Genomic DNA, 26,752 nt, shown 5'->3' with positions numbered 1-26,752 from the left:
CAACAATTAAAAAAAGAGTTTTTGTTCTATTTATATATTATGTTAGTTTTTTATTATTTTTTTCTATTAAAATGGAATATAATTTCAATTGAAATGTGTAATAATATTTATTCAGCTATACCAAATGCACCTGTTGAAAATAATAATTCTGAAAAACAAGTTCAAGTTAAAAACCATGCTTCTATTAAGAACCAATGTCATTTATATCGTTTCCATAAAATTAGCGAGATTCAAATAGAGCGTGAGAGAGAAAAGAGAACAACTCTAAGTAAAAAGTAAAAATCACAGGGCTGTGAAAATAATTTCTACAATTGATAATTCATTACTAGCTAGTACTATGGCAATTCGAACTATTGGAATTGGTTTTTTATCAACAACAATTGCAGCACCAATAGTAATTGCTTGTGTAGGTGCAGCATTAGGATCAGGTGTTTTATCAATAATAGGCTGACAAGTTAGTAAAAAGTCAAATTTAAAAGCAGAAAAGCACGAATAAAGTAAAGTACTTGCTGAATTAAAACTAAATACAATAAGCGATTATATTTCTAAAGCTTTAGTAGATGCAGAAATAAGTGATACTGTATATGAGCTAATACTCAGTGAACTCGAAAAACTTCAATGTATGCTTGAGTAAATTAAAACAAAAGTTAAAAATGAAATTGATGAACAAACTAATTTGTCGTAAATTGACCAAGGCAGAGAAGAGGCAATGAAAGTCATTCAAAGTAGGTTTAAAAAAAAAACAGTTGTGTTTAATAAAAAAATAGTTGTGTGTTACGTTTGCATTTTACGTTTGTGTCTTTAACACAAACGTAAAATGCAAACGTAAAATACAACATGTCGTTTTATGTTGTTTTTTTTTTATTTTTCTTTATACAAAAACAAAATATCAATTTTAAAAATTGCAGATCTTAAAACAGAGATATGAGACAGCTTGTGCTAATGCAAATGCAGTAGCCGTCACAAATAATGGTATTATGTACTTGTTTAATCAAATATCATATCAGTTATCAAACCAAGAAGTCAGTTCATTATTTAGGTCAAGAAACAACAATGTTAGGAATGATCAAATACCTAAATGACTTTCAGTTGGCGCAAGTATTAAATCGATTGTGGTATAAAGATTTTTGAAAAACAGCAGTATTTGCAGATAACCAAAGGCATGCAGTAAGACAATATATAACTCAAAAACAAGATACAAATAGAATATTTTTTTTTTGTATACTTTTAAAACACAATTTCGGATTCTGTGATGATTATAACAAAGTTATTTACGGATTTAAACATAAAATAATCTTGTTAAAAAAATTGATGACGAAACAGCTTTTAGGCTTGCTGCTGCAGCCGCTGGAAAAGTTAACCTTTATAAAACATTATTGTTTATACCACATATGATTCCATACTAATCATTATTTTTTAATAAAATGTTTAAAAAGATTACTTTCTTCACAAACATCTAATACACGATAGACTATGCACTATTATGGAAATAGATTATTAGGATTTAATACTGAGGAATTTTTATCGAAACACATATTGTATTGTGGCACACATAATTCAGTACGTATTGAACTTCCAAAACCAAATTCAACAATGCAATTCAATAATCATAATAAATCTATAAGAGTACCGTTTGTAGTACATGTAGACTTTGAAAGTTTTATCAAACCAATCAACACTTGTACACCAAATCTGAATGATTCTTATACAAAGCAATATTGAAGTCATATTCCAAGTTCATTCTGTTATTATATTAAATGTTTTGATGAAAGTTTTTGTCAATGTAAACCAGTTTTTTTATCATAGTAAACCACATTTACAGCAAGTAATGAAACAGATGATGGTGGACAAAGAATTGTTGACTGCTAAGAAGAAGATATTAAGAAAATTTGTGACATGATTAAATTTCCAAAAAAGATGATATATACTCCTGAAAGCAATGATGATTTCAATGCAGCAACATTATGCCAAATTTGAGGAGAAGATTTTAAAAAAGAAAAAGTACGGGGCCACTTCCATATTACTGGAAATCTAGTTTCTGCTCATAAAAACTGTAACGTAAAATATATAATTCCAAAAGTATATTAGCTTTGCTAGAGAAATTAAAGTTGGTGAATATGTTAATAGAGATGGTTAGAGTGTTGAAATTAAAGGTGAGCTTTGCTTCTTAGATAGTTATAGATTTATGCTTTCTAATTTAGATGCTTTATCAAAGAATTTAGCAAAAGACCAATCTAAATATATTGAAAAATTATAATTAGGTGGAAAATTAGATTTGTTACTAAGAAATAGTGTGTACCCATATGATTGGATTGATTCTATTACTAAATTTACTGAAACATAACTACCAGCAAAAGAATTATTCTTTTCGAAATTAAACGATGATGGTAAAAGTGATGATGATTACTCACGTGCTGAAATTGTATGGAACGTTTTTAATTGTAAAACATTTAAGGATTACCATAATTTGTACAATGTTTTGGTTATGCTGTTACTATCTGATGTATTTGAAAATTTTAGAGATGTTTGTATTAATTGTTATAAATTAGATCCTGCTTGGTATTTTAAATTACCTGGATTAGCTTGGGACACAGCATTTAAGAAAACAAAAATAAAATTATTGAGTGATTATGATATGAAATTAATGATAAAGAAAGGAATAAGAGGTGGAACTAATATGGTATCTAATAGATTAGGAACTTCTAATAATAAGTACATGGGTGATGCGTCTTTTCAAAGCCAACAATCGACATATATACAGTATCTAGATGATAACAATTTACAAAGGTGGGCAATAAGTAAACCACTTCCTACAAATAGTTTTAAATGGATGGATGAAAATGAGTTGATAAACTGAAAACTAGTTCCATGTATACTAGAAGTAGATTTAGATTAGCCTGAAAATCTAAATGATGATCATAATGATTATCCACTAACACCTAAAAGAATATCTATTTATAAAGTTGAAAAATTAACACCTAACTTGAATAATAAGAAAAATTATATAATTCATTACGAAAATTCTAAACTGTATGAAAGATTAGAATTAAAGGTTACAAAAATTCATAGAGGTAAAAAATTTGAAGAAAAAGTATGGTTAAGTGAATACATTGAACTAAATACAAATCTAAGAACTAAGGCAACTAATGATTTTGAAAGCGACTTTTTTAAACTGATGAATAATTCAGTGTTTGAAAAAAAAAAGGAAAATATTAAAAACAGAGTTGATGTAAGGTTAGTAACAAACACGGATGAAGCAGTTATATTAGCATCTAAACCCAACTATGATAGTAGAACAATATTTGATGAAAACTTGGTAGCGATACATATGATTAAAACGAAATTAAGGTATAACAAATCAGTTTACTTTGGTATGCGTATATTGGATTTAAGCAAAACACTAATGCGTGAATTTCACAACGATTACATAGAAAATAAATATTTTGCTTAAACAAAACTATTAACCACAAATACAGACTCTTTAACAAACAAAATAAAAACAGAAGACTTTTATGCAAATCTTTCTAATGGTGTTAAAAGCAAATTTGATACAATTGAAGTTGACCCAAAGCACCCAGCAATTAATAATGTAGGTTTTAAGTTGGTGCTAATAAGTAAGTAATAGGAATGTTTAAAGATGAGTCAGCAGGAGCACAAATAGGAGAGTTTGTAGGACTCAAATCAAAGTTGTATTTTTACAAAGTATACGGAAAAGATAAAGAAAAATGAAAGGGAAAAAAGAAAAATGTTGTCAAAAAATTTATAACACATGAAGATTATAAAGATTGTTTATTAAGTAAAATAGATCATATTAGGAAAATAAATGTAATAAGATTTCATTAACATGAAATTTGCACAGAAGAGGTCAATAAAATAGCATTAAATTCAGAAGACGATAAAAGAGTTATTTTAAAAGATGGCATAGACATATAATAATAGTGACACTACAAACTAAAAGAGGTCACTCTGGCAAAGAGGTCGATAAAATAGTGTTTGGCACTACAAAATGAAAGAAAAACAATAATTTATCAATAAAAATAGAAAAGATTAGTAACAATCATAAACTTAAAAATGACGAAGGAATAATTTTACCAAACGAACCACTAACAAATTTTCAATTTATAAAGGCAGCAAAAAAACAAAAATTAAAAAAGTTTAAAGCTGTATTTGTAAGAGATCAATTACCTAAAAATACACAAAGAAAAGAATGTGAAATATTAAATACAGGAGATTCAAGTACACAGGGATTTCATTGGATTTGCTTGCACAAGGACGGCCTACTATTTAAAACTAATCTAGCAATTAAATTATACAATACAGCTGGAAATCTACTTACAAATTGGTTGCAATCGTCTGTTACATTAAGTTCATCAACACAACAAGCAAATATTAAAGCATTAATACCCCCATCCATTTCATTTCTTAAATTATACTCATCAACATTTAGATATTTGAACACAACTTATGGTAGTGAATATATATTATTGAACATTACATGTAATGGAAATGGTGTTTATTTAAAATATATTACAATGCGGATTGTTGGTGAATCTGGAAATTGGTGGGAATAAAGAGTACGCATGTATGACACAAACAATCCTCCTATAAACGCTAACTCAGTTATTCAACTTTGGACACCATATAACCATAATAATTACACAATTTTTCCTAGATATGACAATAATGGCAGATGTATATACTGCTCATCTTGTTTAAAAGATTTTTATACTATCTAAAGTATTGTACCAATCAAAAGAAAGAATTAAATCTACAACTACAGTCTCTTTTTACAGAAATTTTGGTAAAGATGGCTCAATGTCAAGTGTTACTAATGGTCAAAGATTAGTAGTTACATTAAACTCTGGAGATGCACAAATTGGACAATCTAGAAATTTGTTTGCTTTAACTGGAGTGGTTTACTATTACGCTTAAGCTATATTACATTTACGCTTGAGCTATATTACATTTACGCTTGAGCTATACTACATTTACGCTTGAGCTGTATTACATTCACGCTTGAGCTATATTACATTTACGCTTGAGGTGTACTACATTTACGCTTGAGCTACATAACATTTACGCTTGAGCTATATAACATTTACGCTTGAGCTGTATTACATTTACGCTTGAGCTATATTACATTTACGCTTGAGCTATATTACGTTTACGCTTAATGTTTATGATCCACCTAGAATTTATGACGTTTATGATCCACCAAAAATTATAAAACTAATTTTTATAATTTTGAAATTTTTTTAAGTTTTTGTAATTTTTTTATTTTCTTTATATTATTTTTACTTTTTATTTGTTTTATCTTTTTTAATTTTTATAATCTTTCTTTAAATTGTTTTTTTTTTTTATATATTACTTTATTTTTATTTTTTGTATTGCTTTTATTCATTTTTTTTTCTTTTAATTATTGGCCAGAAATTATGGTTGGTATTATAGTTAAAAATTGATTTGAGTTTATGGATGGTATTATGATTGAAATGAGTTATAGCCCAGAATCTGTATTTTAGAAACTCTGGTTGAAATTATAGTTGAAATATGATAAGAGATTATGGTTGGGATTATGGTTGATGTGAGAAGAGAAATTATGGTTGAAAAATTTTTGGCCCAGAATCTGTATTTTATTCGACTAACATTTCTTGTTTTTGTATGTATATATAGTCAATGTCAAAAACATTTAGATTAGACACTAAAACGGATGCTAAAAAAAAGGTACAAAGTACCTAGATTTATTATTATCATTATTTTATTATTCAGATTTACTCCCAACAAGGCTGCAAGCAACCACTAATAATGTAGGAGTTACTAGAAAAAAATAATAGAGTTATAGAGCAAGGAAATGGTTGATAGAAAGGTTAAAAAGTTGAAGGCTGTATGAGTCAGAAAAACATGAAGATAAGAGTGGCTCAAGAAAGGTATGATTAAAATTGATATCTCTGACCACTTTCCTATTTGTTTTTCTCAAAGCTGCGCGTTGAACATTGTTTGAGCAAGACGTGCTTATAAAGCGAAAATGTTGTTAAATATATAATCTTATTATCTTATCATTATATAAATCTACCTCAATATATTTATTATGGCAGTTGCAATCAGCCAAAAAGAAAAAATGATGAATAAAATGTTTAATGAGTTTAAGAAGGAGAGCATGATAAAACAACAAGAAAAGAAAGTGTTAAACATTGTAAGTAGTAGTACAAAAATATTATACAAGCGATTGGACATTGTTGAATAAAATATTAATGAAAATTGGAAACAGATTAAAACAATAAAAAAGAGGTTGATGATATGAAAGTGAGATTAATTTTCAAGAACAGCTAATAGAGGAAAAAATCAAGTCTGTCATTAATTCACAAGAGATGTGTAAATCAATAAGCTCAGTACCAAGCAACGAACATGCATTTATTAAAATTAGAGGCAAACTAAGACAAATGGAAAATCGATCACGGCGGAATAATCTGAGAATTGATGGAGTTAAAGAAACAAAAATGGAAAGTTGGGAAGACAGCGTAATAAAGGTAAACAAATTTTTTGAAAGGTATTTAGGCCTGAAAGGTATTAAAATTGATAGGGCTCACAGAACTGGGCATAAAAATGCAGGTAAATCAAGTACAATAATCATAAAACCTCTGGACTTTAAGGATAAAGTCCTCATTTTAAAAAAGTCCACTACCTTAAAGATAAAAATATCTATGTTAAGGAAGATTTTTGCGCTGAGACAGTGCAAGCTGAGAAGAGTCTAAGTGAACAGAAGAAAATTGAACGAGCGGCACGAAAGTTCGCAAGCATTTCTTTTGATTAACTGATCGTTCGCAGTTGGGTTTCAAAGAAAAGTAATAATTTAATATCCTAGTATTTAATTTTTTTTTTTTTTAATGTCATCTTTTTCGTAATTACGAAATTGTTTTATTATTTTTCTTTTGAAATGGCTGAAAATTTTTTATTTAATTATAACACGGAGAATAACAGCTTTGATGACTATTTCAACCCAAAAAACATTGAAAGTGAATACCATTCAGTACGTGAATCTACTCATTTTTTTAGTTAAAAAAATATAACGAATTTTCAATTTTAAATCTAAACATTCGAAATGTTAATATAAATTTTGATAGCCTAAATTTATCATTGCATGACCTAAACCACGATTTTAATATAGTTAGTCTTACGGAAACGTGGTTAAAAAGCATTAAAATAATTTTAATGCTTTTTAACCAACAATTATGAACTAAATAACTACGTTGCAATTGGCCGACCATGTCAAACCCACGTTGGTGATGGTATAAGTATTCATTCACAAATCTATTAAATTTATTTTGCGTAATGACCTCAATCTTAACGAAAGAGATTGTGAATCGTCATGCATTGAAATAACAAATAAAGCAACTAAAAATATTATTATTAGTTTTATTTATAGAAAGCCAAATGGAAGTTTAAAAATATTTAAAACCTACCTAAAAAATTTTATTAAGCAACACTAACATTACAATGAAACATGTGTTCTTAAGTAGTGACTATAATATAAATATGTTAAGTCATGCTTAAAACTTAAATGTTCAATGTTTTTAAACACCCTTATTCAACATGATATAATTCCATTAATAAACAAATCAACCAGAATAACTAAAACTTCCTCAACATTACTTGATAATATATTTACTAATAATATTCATAATTGCCTCTTAGAATCTGGTATAATCAAAACTGACGTAAGAGATCATTTCCCAATATTCTTAATTACAAATAATACAACAGATAATCATTTTGCCTTAAAATCTACAACTTAAATACGACGGATCAATGAAAACTTTTGTCGTACGTCAAAATCTCTTATCAAAATAATTAATTGGAATCTTATTTTAGAGTCACAAGATGCAATTAAGGCGTATGAATTTATTTTGGCGCAGCTTTGTAAATACTATGAATTGGCATTTCCGATAAAAAAAAAAATAGTAATAAATTCTAACTCACTTTTAAACCAAAGGTTTACTTAAATCATCTAAAAGGAATTAAATACTTTATGAAAAATATTTAAAACATAAATCAAATCAAAATGAAATAAATTAAAAAAATTATAAAAACTTGTTTGAAAAAACAAAGAAACACTCAAAAAAAGTTCATTATGCTAAGATGATAGAAAAAACCCAAGGAAACACACAAAAAATTTGGAATGTGATTAAGTAATGCGTTAAATAGTCTGAAAAATAATAAATCGGCTGGCATTAATCAAATTAGCGTGACGTAGTTAAAGCAATAATTTTGAATATTCAATAAAATCCAGTATTGTACTGGAGAAATTTAAAACTGCTAAAATGTCACCTATTTTTAAAACTGGCGATGACACAATTGTGTCAAATTATAGACCTATTTCAGTCTTATCATGTTTCTCTTAAACAAAATTAAGAGAAACTTGATTAAATTTTTATAATATATTATGTATGATAGGCTTAGTACCTATTTAACCAAACACAAAATACTGTATAAGAAATAATTTGGATTCAAAAGGTTGTTCAAGGGATCATGCAAAATGGAATTAATAAATTATATATTCGAAAGGTTTAATAATGATTGCTATACACTAGGAATTTTTATTGATCTGTCAAAAGCATTTCACGCATAAGACCATGACATACTTATATAAAAACTAGAGCTCTATGTAAAATTAAACAACAACCCATCTGGTTTAAAAATTACCTGTCAAAGAGAAAACAATATAAAGTGTATAAAGAAAATGAAACAGGAAACAAAGTTATAACTTGTGGTGTTCCCCAGGGTTTTCTCTTATGCCCACTATTATTTTTGCTATATATTAACAGTTTATATTTAGTTTTCAAAACCTTAATTCTTAGTTTGTTTGCTGACGACTCTAATATTTTTTACTCAAATTAAAAAATAAAAGATCTTTATAAATAATTAATGAAGAACTAATAAAAATTAATGATTGGATTACTTGTAATAAACTTTCATTAAATGTACAGAAAACTAAATTTGTGTTGTTCCATAAACCTAGTAAAAGTGATCAGCTCCCTTTAAAATTACCCAATCTTTTTATGAATAATTCAGTTAATAAAGTAAAATCAAATGTTAACTTCCTGAGAAAAATATTAGATAAATATATCATGAAAATCTCATACAAAATCGATTGAAAATAAAATTTCCAACAAATGTTTCTATTCTATATACAGTTAAACCATTTCTTAAGTTCAAGTCTTTAAAATTTATACATTTTTCATTTATCTATAGTTTTCTATCCTCTTTTATTATTGCATGGGGAAGTAGCAACGATGGAAGCTTAAAAAAATCTATGGTAAACAAAAACTTGCATGAAGAATTATTTTTGGGGTTAAGAGAACTGCTCATGGAGAGTCTCTCTTAATTGAATTTAATGCACTCAATGTTTATAAACCTAATATTTACCAAATTATGCCGCTTATGTTTAAATCAAAACATGGTTTGTCTCCTAATATATTTTATTCCTACTTTACTAATATTTCTCATAAATACCCAACAAGTTTTTCAAATGCTATTTTTATAGTTCCAAGATTCTTATTAATATTCATTTCATTCCAAGTTCAATATTGTTGACCATTTCCATGGAATTAATTTTTTCAAAATATTTTAAAAAATATCATTCTACATAACATCTCTTTAGAACAATTCAAAGTGGAATGAAAACGTTTCTTATTAAGAAAAAACTTTAAAATGTTTAAATAATTTAAAATATTTCTTTTAAAATTAAATCATGAATCAAAAAAAGTGATCTAAAATGGTCTTCACCTATTTTTATTTTGAAAAAGTCATCACCTATTATTGTTATGATTTTTTGACTTTTATATTCTATTAAAATATGCTGTTATTACAAACTTATGCTATTTTAACATCTTATTATATAGTTTGTAATGTCTTTATGGAAATATTTTTATTTTTCAAAGTACCTATTTTTAAAATTTAAGTTTTTTAAATTATACTGACTGCTTCAGTACAAACGGGGCTCGGCGATAAGTCAATATATGTCTTCTTCATGCTACGATCATCTATTATATATATAAAATATTTCTCTTATTTTAAAATGTGTTATAAGGCAAAAATATATGTATATATATAAAAAAAAAAGAGAATGTTCCAAAGGGTTGTGATGCGGGGGAAAAAACAAGGTAAATGAAATTTTTTGGAGCATACAGAGACAGATAAAGTATAAGAATGAGAATTTGTGGAATGATGAGTCAAGAAAGATTGAGTTTTAGTTAAAATACTAGAGATGATAGCTCCTTTGAGCAGCAACCATAGTAGTTTTTATAAATAATAAAATGAGATGCAACTTTACAACAATGGGAATAAAGCTCAAGCTTAGCAAATAAGGCGGGTCCAACTACGTTTACAATGCGTTTTCGGACCTTGTCTTGAAGAGCAAGTGCATCATTAGAAGAACCAGCCCAAATATGACAACAAGATTTTGTAAAGGAACAAATACGAAGTTTGTATAGGTAGAGAATGGAATCAGGAGAGAGAAAATGGCAAGTACGATAAGGAGAAGCAACTTTAGCAGATGCTAATTTAGCAATCGGTTTTTTTATGGTTTCCATGAAAGTTCAGTAGTAAATGATAGTCATGGTATTTGTCCACGTTGCTCCGTCACAAATGGTTAGGTTAGGTGAGGCCTTCTTTGGGCACCTTAAAGAAAAAAAAATTTATTTTTTTCTTTGTTAGTTTAGCCGCAAACAAAATACTTACATGTTTCGTGTATTTTAATATAATTGCAGTAGGCAATCCGTAATGCGTGTTTGAAGTAAATAAATTATTAAGAATAATATAATTTGTTTTCTCTAATGAAATATAAATTTTTTAATACTTTTTTAGTTTTGCTTACTTTTATTTTTCTTGGCATCTTAGTTAAACAAAACTGTTAGCTTCATTAAAGATACGGTTAACCATTTATTTCGTAACGTTCGGACATTAAATGCGCATTTCACAACAAAATTGTTTTGCTAAAATGTGACTTGAATTATATGCGTAGATCATCCAAGTCTTATTTTAAAAGTGCGAAAAATTGTTTAGGTAAAATATCCGGAATATATTTTTCCTTACCTTCCTCTAAATTTTGCTTTTAGTTGAGTAGTTTCTGATTTTTTTTTAAACTTTTCTTTATTTTGCTAGGAGTGATGAGTGAAGCTTAAAATATAAATATTCACAAAAATTATATCTTAACATGTATCTTAATATAACTTAATAATATATAACTTGTAAACTTGTATGAAAAGAAATTCTTTTGGATATCCGGAAAAACTCTAAATTGAAAAACATATCCGCATTTCCATAATCTCTGTTTACTGCTCCTACAATATTATTACTTATTATTTATTATTACAATATTATTATAGCTTGTTACTCAAGCTATCTTTATTTTTAATAATCCAGCAGAAATTATAATAATAATTAAAAAAAATAAAAAATACGGTGTACAAATATGTCGATTTACTTTAAATTAACGCATATTAACTTATATTTATTTCAGCATTCATTCAATCCAAATTTATTCTAATGCAGAAAATATTCAGCGAAAAATGTCTGGAATATATTTTGCCTTGCCTTTGTCTTAACTTTGCGTTAAAATTATTAGTTTTATTTAAAACTTTTTATTAATTTTTGTATAAGTCAGGTTGATAAAAAAAGCAGTTGCTTTTACTCGACATTTTTGAAGTAATTGTTTTGCTTTACATTAATACAAATTTGAGCAAAATCGATAAATAATTTTGCATAAAGGTGAGCAATTAGTCTAAAAGCGTTGAATAAAAGCATAATGAGCTCTTAAGGCTATAAAAGAGATGTTAAAACCATATAAAACAGTTGTAAAAATTAAATATTTAAAATTGTGTTCACTTTTTTTTTAAATAAATTTATTTACATGATAAATTGTTAAATATATAACAAAAATATTTTGAAAAATCTATCTTCTTTTTCTTTCGGCATTTCCGTTAAGGGATCGCCACAGCGGATCAAACTCCTCAATCTAGCCCTGTCATGAGTGTCGTCCACTGACACCCCAGCCATTCTCATATCCTCCACCACTGCATCCATAAACCTCCTCTTAGGTCTACCTCTCCTCCTTTTACCTGAAAGTTTCATCCCCAAAACCTTTCTGCCAATATAGCTCTCCTGTCTCCTCTGTACTTGTCCCAACCATCTTAATCTCAATTCTCTAACTTTATCTCCAAAACATGCTACATGTGCTGATCCTCTACTAAACTCATTTCTGATCCTATCCTTCTTCGTCACCCCAAATGAGAATCTTAACATCTTCATCTCAGACACCTCCATCTCCCTCACTTGTCTCTTTGTCACTGCCACTGTCGCCAGTCCATACAACATAGCAGGTCACACTACTGTCATATAGATCTTACCCTTCATTCTAGTTGACAACCTTCTATCACAGATCACACCAGACACTTTGTGCCATCCACACCACCCTGGCTGCACTCTCTTCTTTACCTCTCTTTCACTTCCTCCATTACTCTGTGCCCTCGACCCTAAGTAGGTAAACTCGTCAACTTTCACCAAATCAACTCCTTGAAACTGGACCGGTCCACCATCTTTCCTCTCATTCACACATATGTGCTCTGTTATACTCCTGCTCACTTTCATCCCCCTGCTTTCTAAAGCGTACCTCCATCTTTTCAAGTTTACATCCACTTGTTCCCTACTCTCACATCAGATCACAATGTCATCAGCAAACATCATAGTTCAAGGGGACTCCTGTCTAACTTCGTCCGTCAGTCTGTCCATGACAATTGCGAATAGGAAAGGACTCAGGGTTGATCTCTGATGTAGTCTTACCTCCACGTTAAACCTATCTGTCATTTCTACTGCACATCTCACTGCTGTCACACTGCTCTCATTCATATTCTGCACTACCCTCACATACCTTTCCGCAACTCCTGACCTCCTCTTACAATACCACAGCTCTTGTCTAGGAACTCTATCATAAGCTTTCTCTAAGTCCACAAACACACAATGTAACTTTTTCTGTCCTTCCCTATACTTATCCATTAACACTCTCAGAGCAAACATAGCACCTGTGGTGCACTTAGCTGGCATGAAACCATACTGCTTCTCACAGATCTACACTTTTCCTCTGAGCCGAGTTTCCACTACTCTATCCCAGATTTTCAGGCTGTGACTGATCAACTTTATTCCCCTGTAATTACAACAGCTCTGAACGTCGCCCTTATTCTTGAAAATTGGCACCATTAGGCTATGTCTCTACTTCTCATGCATCTTCTGACCTTCCAAGATTCTGTTAAATAATTCTGTCAAAAACTCCGCTGCTATCTCTCCCAAACATTCCCATGCCTCCGCTGGAATATCATCCGGTCCAATTGCCTTACTACACTTCATTCTCCGAATTGCAGCCCTTACTTGAAACCAGCCCTTACCCTGAACCCTGTCTCACTACATCCCTAAACTTTACGCAACAGTCCTCATCCTTTAACTTCCACCACCTGGTATTAGGTTCTGTTCTCACTCTCTTCTTCTTCTTCACCTCCAAAACCATCCTACATATTACCATTCTATGCTGTTTAGCTACACTCTCTCCTGGTACCACCTTGCAATCACTAACCTCTTTCAGGTTTCTTCTACAGAGGATATAGTCGACCTGTATGCCTCTTCCCCAAATCTTATACGTCACCCTGTGCTCTTCCTTAATCTTAAAATAAGTGTTAACTACAGCCATCTTTATCCTTTTAGCAAAATCTACCACCGTTTGTCCTTCTGTATTCCTTTCTTTAACCCCATACCTAACCATCACCTCCTCATCACCACTGTTCCCTTCATCAACATGTTTATTAAAATCTGCTCCAACAATCATTCTCTCTTCTATAGGAACTTGCAGAACAACTTCATCTAACTCTCTCCAGAATTCTTCTTTCTCCTCCATATCACAACCTACATGAGGAGCATAAACACTGATGACATTCATCACCACCCCATCAATCTCTAATTTGCTAACTTGACACAGATCACTCTGTCACTTACTCTCTTTACCTCCACTACACTCTTACTAAACTCCTCTTTCGGAAGTACCTCTACTCCATTTCTCTTCCTGTCAACACCAAGATAGAAGAGTTTGAAGCCACCATCAATCTCCTGGCCTTGCTGTCCTTCCACCTGGTCTCCTGTTCACACAGTATGTCTAACTTACTCCTCTCCATTGCCTCAGCTAGCTCTCTCTCTCTATCGGTCATGGAGCCCACATTCAACATATCAAATTTAACCTCCACCTTCCTGCTCATCCTCCTCTCTTTCAGCTTCAGAGCTTCTTCCCCAGTCTTCCTCCTTCTTGTCCCAACAAAAGCCCAATTTCCACTAATGCCCTGCTGGGCAACAGCACCAGAGGTGGTCGTTGTTAACCCAGGCCCCGACCGATCCGGTACAAAGTTTCCATTGTTGACCCGCATCATTTGATTTGGCGCAGTTTTTAAAGCAAATGTCCTTCCTAACGCAACACTCCCTGTTTATCCGCACTTGGGACCGGCACTAAAATACACTGTTGTGTGCATCCGAGTGGCCAGGTTTTTAAAATATATCTTTATAATACATATAAAAAAAATCTATATAAAACATATTTTTCTTAAAAAAACATTTAACGTTGAAGGCTCTTTTCCAAATAAGTTATAATACCCGCCATCTCCAGGACCGAGGAGTCAACCAAAGCCTTTTGTAAAGAAAACCATTTTAAAATAATTAAAAATATTTATTATTGATAGGGACAACGATTAAACATTAAAAAAGCTATGTGTTTCCATGCTAGTAGGAAGTTATATAAAAATAAGTAAAAAATAAAAACTTAAAAAATTAAAAAAGAAAAAAATAGAAAGATTTTTAAACCTACTTAATTTTGTGAGCACATTGGCTATGGTGTTCATTTTTCATTTAAGTTTATCATCATTGGCTAAATGTAAAATGTGGGCATGCGGCAAACCACGCTTATGAAACTCAATAACCTGAACATGCGTTACAACTTTGCTTAATAAATCATGTTTGAATATATCATTGAGGAGGTTATTTAACTTGAGTTTAAATACTCGATTGACCAAACCAGGTCTATCATTCGCAGTCTGACCCTGATATGATGTTTCTGTTATTTCACGCATTTTTGGGTTGCAAGTAAAAGTAATTAAAAGATCAAGTTTACCACACTTTTAAATAATTGCCATAGCATCTTCAAAGTTTTCATTTAAAGCTTTTGGACTTCCTTCATAAGATGATGGCCAAACAACTAATCGCCCTGGTCTAACATTACGTTTGTTCGCAATACTGTTAACATGTTCATGTAAGGCATCATACTACTTGCTTCACAGTTTATTTTAATTATTTCTGACAAAAGCAAGACGCTGGCCTTCAATTTTTACATATGCATCAACAGCATACTGCTGAAATAGTTTCTTGCCATAAAATAACGAAAAGAAAAATGCCGAACAGAAAGTCTATAATTGTAGAACTGAGATAATGTAACATGATTTCTAACCAGGGTGGCACGCTCAGGGTTATGCACTAACTGATTATGCCAACTAGCATCACCTCTTGGGAAAAAGAGAGGATATATCAAACGATCTAAGTTGGCTGACATACTTGATATAACTTTTAAAAGATGACCTCTTGGGTAAATAACAACTTCCCTGGAAGTTGGGGGAGCACCATCTTCGCCAACAAATACAACTGCAACTTCATCGTGTGAAGGTAGATTATAGCAACGCCTATCACCCCCTTCAATTGAAGATATTTTTACAACAGAAGGTAGGCGACCTTCTATAGCCGCTTGACGAATTTCTTTATCTTCTACTTCAGCCATGTTTTTAAATGCAAGAGCAAATGGACTTTGTTCAGTAATTGTAGTTAGCAATTGAAACATTAAATCACGTAAACAAAGATCATTACCACGTTGTTGTATTCTAAAATTTTCTGCTGCAAGTGGATCATATATATCTATATATAGTTGAGAATATAATTGTGGAATATCTTGATCTGGCCTAAGATTACCTACACAATGATAAATCTGACCACATATTTTAAAACATGGAGGCCCATGATTTATTAGTTGAACTACAGTTGCTTTAAAAGAAGCAAATTAAAAACAGGCATTATAAATTTGAATATGTTTTAAAAAATTAACATTAGCATTACAATCTACATAATTCCTCTGTAATTAAAACCTGTAAAACTTGTCTAAATTGGTTAAGTGGAGGCGAAGCTACCTTACCATTATGACAACATAGAAAATATGTTTCATTTGGAAATTTCTTAGCACCACATTGCTGACAAATTTGATTTATTTCTCCTAAATAATTATAATCTGGAACAGCATTACTTCTTGCTATAGAATACATTCATCCTTGTCCAACAGATCTTCTTACATTTTGGCGATGATTAACTTTGCCTCAATTTAGCCTATTTCTTTCATTTTGGCAGCGATTAACTTGATCTTGATGATACTTACCTACAACAAACAAAGAATTATTAAAATTCATATTTTAAACAATAAATAATGTCAATTCTTCTTGTAAATAAAAGTATATCAGCTCTAATTTGCATGCTGATCTTACTCGAAAGACCGCATGAAACATATAATCGCGCATAAAAAATTCTAAAGGCTACTTAAAAATTAAGAAATAGTGTATTTTACAGAATACAGAATCGTAATTAACAATACGAACATTAGACGTAACTATGCGCACTATTCATTAGCGTATTAATATTTTGATTAAAAGCATGTGAAAGCATGAAACTACCCATAAGTATCTTCTTACGCTAGACCCCATCTAAGAATTATAGTAATCTATATTTTCAATACTAACATCTCTAACACGAAGCTTTAAATTTAAAAGTACAATTTAAAAAGAGATTTCAATAAATTAATTACTTAATAAAATTTTGAAAAGATTTTTATTACCTATCATTTCAAGCTACTAAACATTATCTATTTAATGTCTTCTTAAACATTTTGAACTCGTACCATGAAAGGCCGTGACTTCTTTAAGAAAACACTAGGTTAAGAAAAGTCTGGAAACTACTTAAAAACTAAGAAATAGTGTATTTTACAGAATACAGAACCGTTACTAATATCGAACAATAGACGTAACTTTGCGCACTAATAATAATAATAATATTCACTGTGCTATTTATGTTAAGAAACAAAAGCAGCGAGTTCTTGTAATGAAACTACCTATTAATCATTTTTAACAACAGACACTAACATAAAGATAAGCCAAAGGTAACAACATTGCACAAAAAATTATTAAAGATAATGTTATGCATTTTCAGAATAGTTATATTGAAGGTTAGAAAACACTTAGACCTAAAGCAATAACACTGGTTGACTGATTAGGTTGACGAATTTTGCACTAGATCTATATCTCAAATATATTGTGTTTTATACTAACTATAAAACACAATATTTTTTTTAATGTTGTATAACATATTAAAAAACCTCATTTAACAATCATGTACACATTATATAAAATACATTTCATACTATTATAAAAACACATTTATATAAACACATTTATAAAACAACTATACAACATATATCACCACATACATGTATTTATCAAAAACGTTTTAAATTTCAGCATAATATAAGCATATATGCAAAACTTTAACAACTATAAAACAACATTTATTCGCATCAATTATTTTTAATATAACAAAGAATGCAGACAACAATTCACAACATTGTTGTAAATTGTTGTCTGCAGTTTCACAAAAAGATGAAACCATTTAAAAACAAAATTAAAAAATTCTAATAAATACATATTCAGATACCTTAAAGTGAAACAATTCGTTAATCAAAATAAATAAACATAGATACTTAACCAGATACTCAAACAACACCTATATTCAGCCCAAAATTTTTTTGCCTCAACTGAGTTTTCATTATCCATTAGAGGACCAAAAGTATGGAATTAAATCCTATCTAATAAACTTAAAACTCTTGAAACTCTTGAAAAATTTAAAGTAAAATTAAAGCAAATGCTTCTAGTTAGTGATGGAGTGCTTGACTTTTTTGGGTGACACAGATAAGTTTTTTCGATTTAGTTTAAAGTTTATCTTTGTCAACCCTTTTAAGGATTTGGTTGAAGCATGCTTAAATACATTTATATATATATATATATATATATATATATATATATATATATATATATATATATATATATATATATATATATATATATATATATATATATATATATTGCTTAATTGGAAAGGTTCAATTTCCTCTCAATTCTGTGTTTTATTAATAATTTTAGTATTTAATCTTAATTAATAAAAAAAAAAAAAAGTTGTTAAAAATCTTTTTTTTTTTTTAATTTTTTTTTTTATTGCAATTTTATTGCAAGTTTTACTTTATGCAAATTTACATTAATCTTTATATACTTATTTATTTAATATTTATTTCTAAGAATTTGTTATTTTACTTTGTCTTGATTATTTTATTACTTCAAAAGAAATTTTTTTTTAAATTTTTTTAAAAAAAAAAAAAAAAAAACCCCTTTATAACTCTGTAACTTTTTGTTTTTGTTTTATCTTTTTAAAAATACAGTCTTATTTTATATATATTGGTAACATTTATGTACTCTATACGAAATTATTTAATTTTTACGGAATTAATCTCGGGGCATGGCGATAAGACAAATTGTGTCTTCTTCTTGCCCCGGCCATCTGTATATTGGAAATATTGGTTGTATTTATATTTTTTTTATATGGCAAAAATGGAGAGAGAAAAAAAAAAAAAAAAAAAAATGCTTAACACAACATTCTTTTGACAAATTCCAAAAGTTTTTTTTTAACTTTTCTATTTCTTATTATTTTTTCTAAGAATATAAAATACACATATAGATATAGTGAAATATAAAATAGATTAAAATAAACGCAAACTTTTGTATATAAACTTACATGACCACAAACAACAGTCTTATTTTATTTAACTTTTTATATAAAATACATAAATAAAATTTTATTCTCATTCTTCTTTTAACAAAAAATAATCCTTATCTATAAATAAGAAAATGAACTGAACTTACTAAAAAAGCCACCAGCTCCTCTTAACCGCTCTAGAAAATAAATCAATACTTGCTTAAAATGTTCTAAAAAGACTAACGACAAAACTGAAATAGTTTTACTAAAAAAGAAACATTGTACTAAAGAAACTATTGTACCAGTCAATTTAGTTCTAACTTCTTCTAAAAAATGAAAACAAGCTATAAAAATTAGAAAAATAAAAAAAAATCAACAACAAACAAACGATTATTTAAATTTTTATTTTAAACAATGAACAATATCAATACTTCGTGAAATTAAAAGTATATCAGCTCTAATTTGTTTGCTGACCTTTCTCGAAAGACCGCATGGAACATATAATCGCGCTAAAAAATGTCTAGAAACTACTTAAAAAATGTCTAGAAAATACTTAAAAAAAAAATGTATTTTACAGAATAAAGACCCGCAAATAACAATACGAACATTAGGCGTAACTATGCGCACTATTCATTAGCGTATTAAAATATAATAAATATGGCAAGGACAAGGAAAAGATGCTTTTGACTTAATATCAACTCCCATTTTTATCTACACACATACTAATATAAATTTATTGTTATAAAAAACTTTTTTACTTCGAAAGTTCAAATAAAGTAGAAATTATTATCAAGTTATTTCTTTTTAAAGGTTATTCATTATTAATATTTTTGTCATTAATTTCGTATAAAATATTACAATATCAACAATTATATCAAAGATTTCAATCACTCCATACAAATTAAATATACATTATTTATGAAATATGTTTCTTAAATTAATTAAAAATAATAACTTTTTTATCTTTTAAAACTAACTGTTATAGTTTTTGTTTAAACTATATTTTTTTTAAACTTTGTTGCGCTTAACCATCTCTATATAAACATTATATATATATATATATATATATATATATATATATATATATATATATATATATATATATATATATATATATATATATATATATATATATATATATATATATATATATATATATATATATATATATATATATATATATATATATATATATATGTATATATATATATATATATATATATATATATGTATATATATATTGCTGTTGTATGATTTAGTATTAGAAAAACTAAACTCTTGATTGTTGTAAAGTACTCAATATTTAAGAAAATATATATTTTTTCAAAAACATAGCGTTTTATAATTAAATATTAGAAAAAACAACTTTTAATGGAACTTAAAGTTTCATGCCTATCGGCAATCATCAGCCATGAAGTACAAAATCAAAAATATAAAAAGCCGTTTAAAAATTACAAACTACGGTGGAATGGAGTTCTGACGTTATATTACAAGAAGACGTAATGGAAAACTAATCTCCGCTATCAAATAATGAAAGGAGAAATTCATTTTTGTGTCTACATTTAGAAACTAATTCATCTCTTTTGTTTAGCAGATTTTTCCCTTTGTAAAATAATATTTCGAATTTCTCATTTAAACAAAGCTTACAAATTTTTGACGCAGGATTGTATGATTTGCAGCGTTTAATAATAATCCATTTGATTGAAGTTGTAAAATTGTTTTCTTTTAACTCCCATACTTCCTTAGACACTTCTGTGTCGTTGTTTTATTTTCTTATGTTAAAAGATTTTTGATGGTTCGCATAACGTAGCTTTAATGAGGTTTCGCTTATCCCAATGTATACTTTATTGTTGTATTGAGGTTTATTTGACCTTACGGTGGCTTGTTAAACAATATTGTTAGACAAGCAATTGTTGTTCAGTGGACAAAGAGATTTTTTAATGCAATTGCAGGCTTTTCTGATAATTTTAGATCACCATATAAAATATTTTTGTTGTGTAAGTTGATAATAGATTTGATGTTAGGCATACAGGAGTAGCTTATTTTAATTGTGTTTCTGTTAAATATTTTTGTTGTGTAAGTTGATAATAGATTTGATGTTAGGCATACAGGAGTAGCTTATTTTAATTGTGTTTCTGTTAAATATTTTTGTTGTGTAAGTTGATAATAGATTTGATGTTAGGCATACAGGAGTAGCTTATTTTAATTGTGTTTCTGTTAAATATTTTTGTTGTGTAAGTTGATAATAGATTTGATGTTAGGCATACAGGAGTAGCTTATTTTAATTGTGTTTCTGTTAAATATTTTTGTTGTGTAAGTTGATAATAGATTTGATGTTAGGCATACAGGAGTAGCTTATTTTAATTGTGTTTCTGTTAAATATTTTTGTTGTGTAAGTTGATAATAGATTTGATGTTAGGCATACAGGAGTAGCTTATTTTAATTGTGTTTCTGTTAAATATTTTTGTTGTGTAAGTTGATAATAGATTTGATGTTAGGCATACAGGAGTAGCTTATTTTAATTGTGTTTCTGTTAAATATTTTGTGTAGTTGGTGGTTTTTAGGAAAATGCTTGTCAATTATGGTTAAAAAGCGTTGACCAATTTTGGTTGTAACATTTTTACTAAATGGAGGATTGTACCAGATTATGTTTCGTTTGCGGTTATTTTTGGAACATTATTTATGCTTGGTTTATATGTCAATTTATAAATGTATCCCGATTGCTTTAATGCGTCATCATAAAGGTGTGTTGATTTATTAAAAAAAACTTCACTTGATGAGTTGGCGGACAATCTTAGCTCGATAATTTTTGGAAGATTATTTATTATGCTCGGTGGATGGTTAAAATCAGCATGCACATAACTTAGGTTATTTTCAGGCTTGCAGTATGGTTGAAAAGAATTTTGAGTAAGATTAAAAGTTAAATCAAGGTAGTTAACAATTTTAAGATTGCAATTGATAGAGATGTTGAGATTGTTACGTTTGAAAACTTGAACGACATGCTTTTTTATTTGTTCAATTTGATGGCCATTTTTGTTCTTAAAAACAGCTAACCCGTCATCTCGATATAAACCAAAATCATTTTTGTTTTAAAACTGCGAAAGTTGATCTAAAAGAAAAATCCCAACTAGTTCGCAAACTTCCGCGCCATCATAGGCTCCCATGGTAACATCAAACAACCCTGCTTTTTTCTTAATCCATGAAATGCCATCGTTAAAAACGAAAGATTTTCTTGCATGACGAATAATGGATTTGCATTGCTCATCTATAATTATATGTTGCTCGGCAAAGACAATTGCTTTATTTTGCATGTTTTCATCAATTGACGGATAAAACTCATTTATGTCAAATACTAAAAATTTACAAAGGTGTTTATCATCAATTTTTCGGAACCAATTTATCACATTCTGCGTATTTTGCCATTGGTTTAAACAGAGCCTGATTCTTAATTCCGAGTTGATATTGGATAAAATAAATTTGGACAATCTTCCTACCTCATTCTTTGCTGGATTTAAAAGACGCACAGTAGGGTTTTATGTATATTGTATGTATATTGCACAGTATGGGTATATTATGAGTATATATGGAAGATTGTCCAAATTTATTGTCTTATTTATTTGTTGTTTAATGTCATAAACTTTATATACCTTACTATATATACTTTGTAAACTATGTTCAATTGATTTTTTTAGAATGGTGCGCGTTTCTCCTTATCGTCAATCTATCATCGAGTTTCACAAAAAAGGCTACTCAGCGAGCTACATTCAGAACCGTTTACATGCGCCAAGACGGACAATTTACGACACAATTAAACGCTTTGACGAGTTGGGAACAAGTTCTAATCATCCAAAATCCGGAAGACCTCGAACAGTGATCACTGCGAGCAATGTGAAAAAGGTACGCGATCGCCTGCGTTTGAACCCCAATCAATCTGCTCGAGGTCTCGCAAAGAAAATGGGGATAAAACGAACTTCAATGGCAAAGATAATCAAAAAGAAGCTTAAGCTCAAACCATACAAGAAGAACAAGTCGCAACTTCTTTCTCAAGCAGCTAAAGTCAAACGTAAAGACCGTTCTCTTGGACTTCTGCACCGTTTCAACGGAATTGATTATCGCAACATCTTGTTCACTGAGGAAAAGATTTTTACAGTGGAAAGCATTCTTAATAAGCAGAACGATCGAGTTTGGGCAAAATCTCAACCAAATGTCTCGGTTTCACGCAGTTCTCATCCTGCTTCAGTTATGGTATTCGCCGGGATAACGGCTCATGTTAAGACACCGCTCGTATTTGTTCCACAAGGTATAAAGGTCAACGGTGACAATTATTTGGATATACTCAAGAAAGAAATTGTTCCTTGGGCTCAAAAAGAACTTGGAAATCGTATTTGGACGTTCATGCAAGATGGAGCTCCAGCCCATAAAAAGAAGACAGTTCAGGATTTTTGTGCGGCAACTTTTCCTGATTTTATCAACTTTTCTCAATGGCCGCCATCGAGCCCCGATCTTAACCCGATGGATTTCTCAGTCTGGAGCGTCCTAGAAGGAAAGGCATGCCAAAAGCCGCATAAAAATATTGAAAGTTTAAAAAAATCACTACTGAAAGCTTGGGATTCTCTGGACCCTGCCTACTTGCTCGCCACCGTCGAAACATTCCCGAGACGCCTACAGGCCTGTTATTTTGCTGATGGAGGAAAATTCGAATTCAATCTTTGAATCATAATTGTTATAGTTCAATAAATGTTTTAAAATAAAATTTGTGTTCCAAATACTTTCTACATGCTTTTTATTAAGCTCTTTATCTGTGCGGATACTTTGTGGTCACCCTGTAGACACAAAAATGAATTTCTCCTTTCATTATTTGATAGCGGAGATTAGTTTTCCATTACGTCTTCTTGTAATATAACGTCAGAACTCCATTCCACCGTAGTTTGTAATTTTTAAACGGCTTTTTATATTTTTGATTTTGTACTTCATGGCTGATGATTGCCGATAGGCATGAAACTTTAAGTTCCATTAAAAGTTGTTTTTTCTAATATTTAATTATATATATATATATATATATATATATATATATATATATATGAATATATATATATATATATATATATATATATATATATATATATATATATTATTATTATTATTATTATTATTATTATTATTATTAGAAAATCACTAAACAAATTTTTTTTTTTCCATTTTACTCTGTGTTTCATTAACAAAGATTCATTAGAAATCTTTTCTGATGAATCTTTGTTGATGAAACACAGTGTAAAATGGAAAAAAAAAAATTTTTTTAAGTGATTTTCTAATAATAATATATAATTGCTCTGTTCTTTTAAGAACATTGAGCACTCTATTGTGTAGAATACTTTTTTAAGTTGTTTAAACATATATATATATATATATATATATATATATATATATATATATATATATATATATATATATATATATATGTATATATATATATATATATATATATATATACATATATATATATATATATATATTTTGTTTATAAAAATGTAAAAACTTCACTTATATAACGTTTTATTCAGGATCGTATGTGACATAAGTAAACTTTTCTAACAATTACAAATCTTTTTTGCTCAAGCTGTTTTGTTTTAATTTTTTGTAGGTATTATGTTATATTTTTTTGAAGCGCAAATGACGTCACTTTGTGCAAATAATAATTAGTAAAACAAACTTGATTTTAGATTTTGATTAAATTTTTCAGGAAAGCTCCCTTTTATTAAAGATATTAGGAAACTCTTTCTAGGGTATAAATTCTAATAAAGACAAAAACTATTTATTTATTACTATTATAATACATACAAACTCTTACCCGTGAAATGATATATTGTGCCAGTTTTATATCTTTTTGTGCATATGTGTGCAACATAATTAAAGTTATTCAAAAAATGTAAGATAAACGCAAATGGAAACTTGACACATAAAAGTTTATTCTGCCACAAGGTGACCTTAAAGCCCCAAATTTTTTCGTATTAGCGTTAAATAGCACTACCAGTCATGAACTTTTATTGAAAAGAAACTGTAACGAAAACTTTTAGTACTTAATGAATGATGAAAGAAAAAGTATAGTTTTGATGGTCTAGGTCGAACCATTTTATTGTAAAATAGAAATTTTTATTTCTCCATTTTTCATATACTTTATACTAAGAGAAGTCGATGGTTATAATTTCTATGATGCTTTTACTCTAATGAATGTATAGGACAAATACATTATTTTGACTTGATATTAAAGTAATTATCATGTATTTTCACTTAACACATTATTGCTTGAGCTGAAAAACAAATTTGTGAAAATGGTGATAATTCTAACTGTTGTAATGAACCAATTTATTTTTGGCTATTTAATCTAATTCTTCATCCACCGTTGAATTTCCGTTTTGATGAATTATAATTCTTACTATTTTATAACCAATTTTGCTATTTCAGCTTATTTGGAATGTCTCAAAGACGGAAGTGCTATAACAATCCTTACAATTTCAGTTACATTTGCGGGAGGTTTATGTTTAAAGGAAATGAGCGTACCATTACACCTCGAGTTAAGACCCTGTATTATGCTTATTTCAAAATGAAACTATGGAAAGAGGAAAAGATTTTCGCCCCCCATAAGATCTGTGTTAAGTGTGTGTCTAACCTGTCCTTGTTGTCTAAGAGTAAATTGAATAGAATGCCTTTTTCCAAACCTATGTCGTGGCGCGACCAAAAAGATCATGTAACTGATTGCTATTTTTGTTTGACACACATGACCAATTTACCAGAAGGACAGCTACCAGCATAATTTAACCTGACTTATCATCAGCGATATGACGGAGAGCATATGATGAGGGAGAAGAGCCTCCTGTGTTTTCTTCTGATCTTCTCCATGTTGTTTTGAGTGATAATGATAATGTGCCCAACATGAAGAAGAGCGATCAAGATAATGATGATTGGCTGCCTAACGATGAGCCGAAGTCTATCAGTCTGAGACAGCTGGACTTGTTTGTTAGGAGACTTGGCCTGTCCAAACAGGATGCGTGTATGGCTGGTTCAATGCTAAGAGAATTCGGTGTCCTTGCTAAGGAAACGAGAACGTCTGTTTATAAGACAGGAGACGCAGCTTACGTTTCATTTTTTAAAAGAAGTGAAGACAATAGCTTTGTATTTTGTTGTGATATTCCTGCTTTGTTGATGAAGATGGGTATCTATACAAAAGTGGGGAATGACTGGTGGTTGTTCATAGATAGCAGCACAAGAAGTGTAAAGGCCGTGCTTTTGCATAATGAGAAGCATGTCCAGCCATCCCGATTGCTCACTCAATTACAGCAAAAGAATCTGATGAAACTATGAAACTTATTTTGACGCTTGTTCGTTATGACACATTTCAGTGGAGAGTTTGCTCGGATCTAAAAGTTGTAAGTCTGCTAACAGGTATGCAAGGAGGCTACGTGAAATACACATGCTTCATATGTTTTTGGGATAGCCGCGCTAAACATGAGCATTACATCAGGAATGAGTGACCAGCACGAGGCAATGCAGCCCTTGGTGTTCACAATATTCGCTGAGCCACTTGTTCATGCTGACAAAGTTATTATACCTCCATTGCACATAAAGGTTGGCCTGTTTAAGAATTTTGTTAAGACATTACACTCTAACGGCAAACCGATGAAAATAATAAAGACCTTTCCAAAACTGCCACTTGCAAAAGTTAAGGAAGGAGTATTTGTTGGACCAGACACTCGAAAAGTTTTGAAAAGCCAACAGTTTACTGATTCCTTGTTCCCGATTGAGCTCAGAGCACGGAAGGCTTTGAAAGACTGTGTGGAGAACT

At 29.6% G+C, this 26,752-nt stretch overlaps 1 protein-coding gene across 1 annotated transcript in view; it reads left to right on the top strand.

Annotated features, from left to right (window-relative positions):
* The window catches only part of LOC136080901 (uncharacterized), a 121,482-nt gene that overhangs the window by 14,268 nt on the left and 80,462 nt on the right, over nt 1–26,752 (top strand). The gene's annotated exons all lie outside the window — the stretch shown is intronic.

Source organism: Hydra vulgaris, chromosome 05, assembly GCF_038396675.1.
Source record: "Hydra vulgaris chromosome 05, alternate assembly HydraT2T_AEP".
Lineage (NCBI taxonomy): Eukaryota > Metazoa > Cnidaria > Hydrozoa > Anthoathecata > Hydridae > Hydra > Hydra vulgaris.
This window is presented reverse-complemented; position numbering and strand designations above follow the sequence as displayed.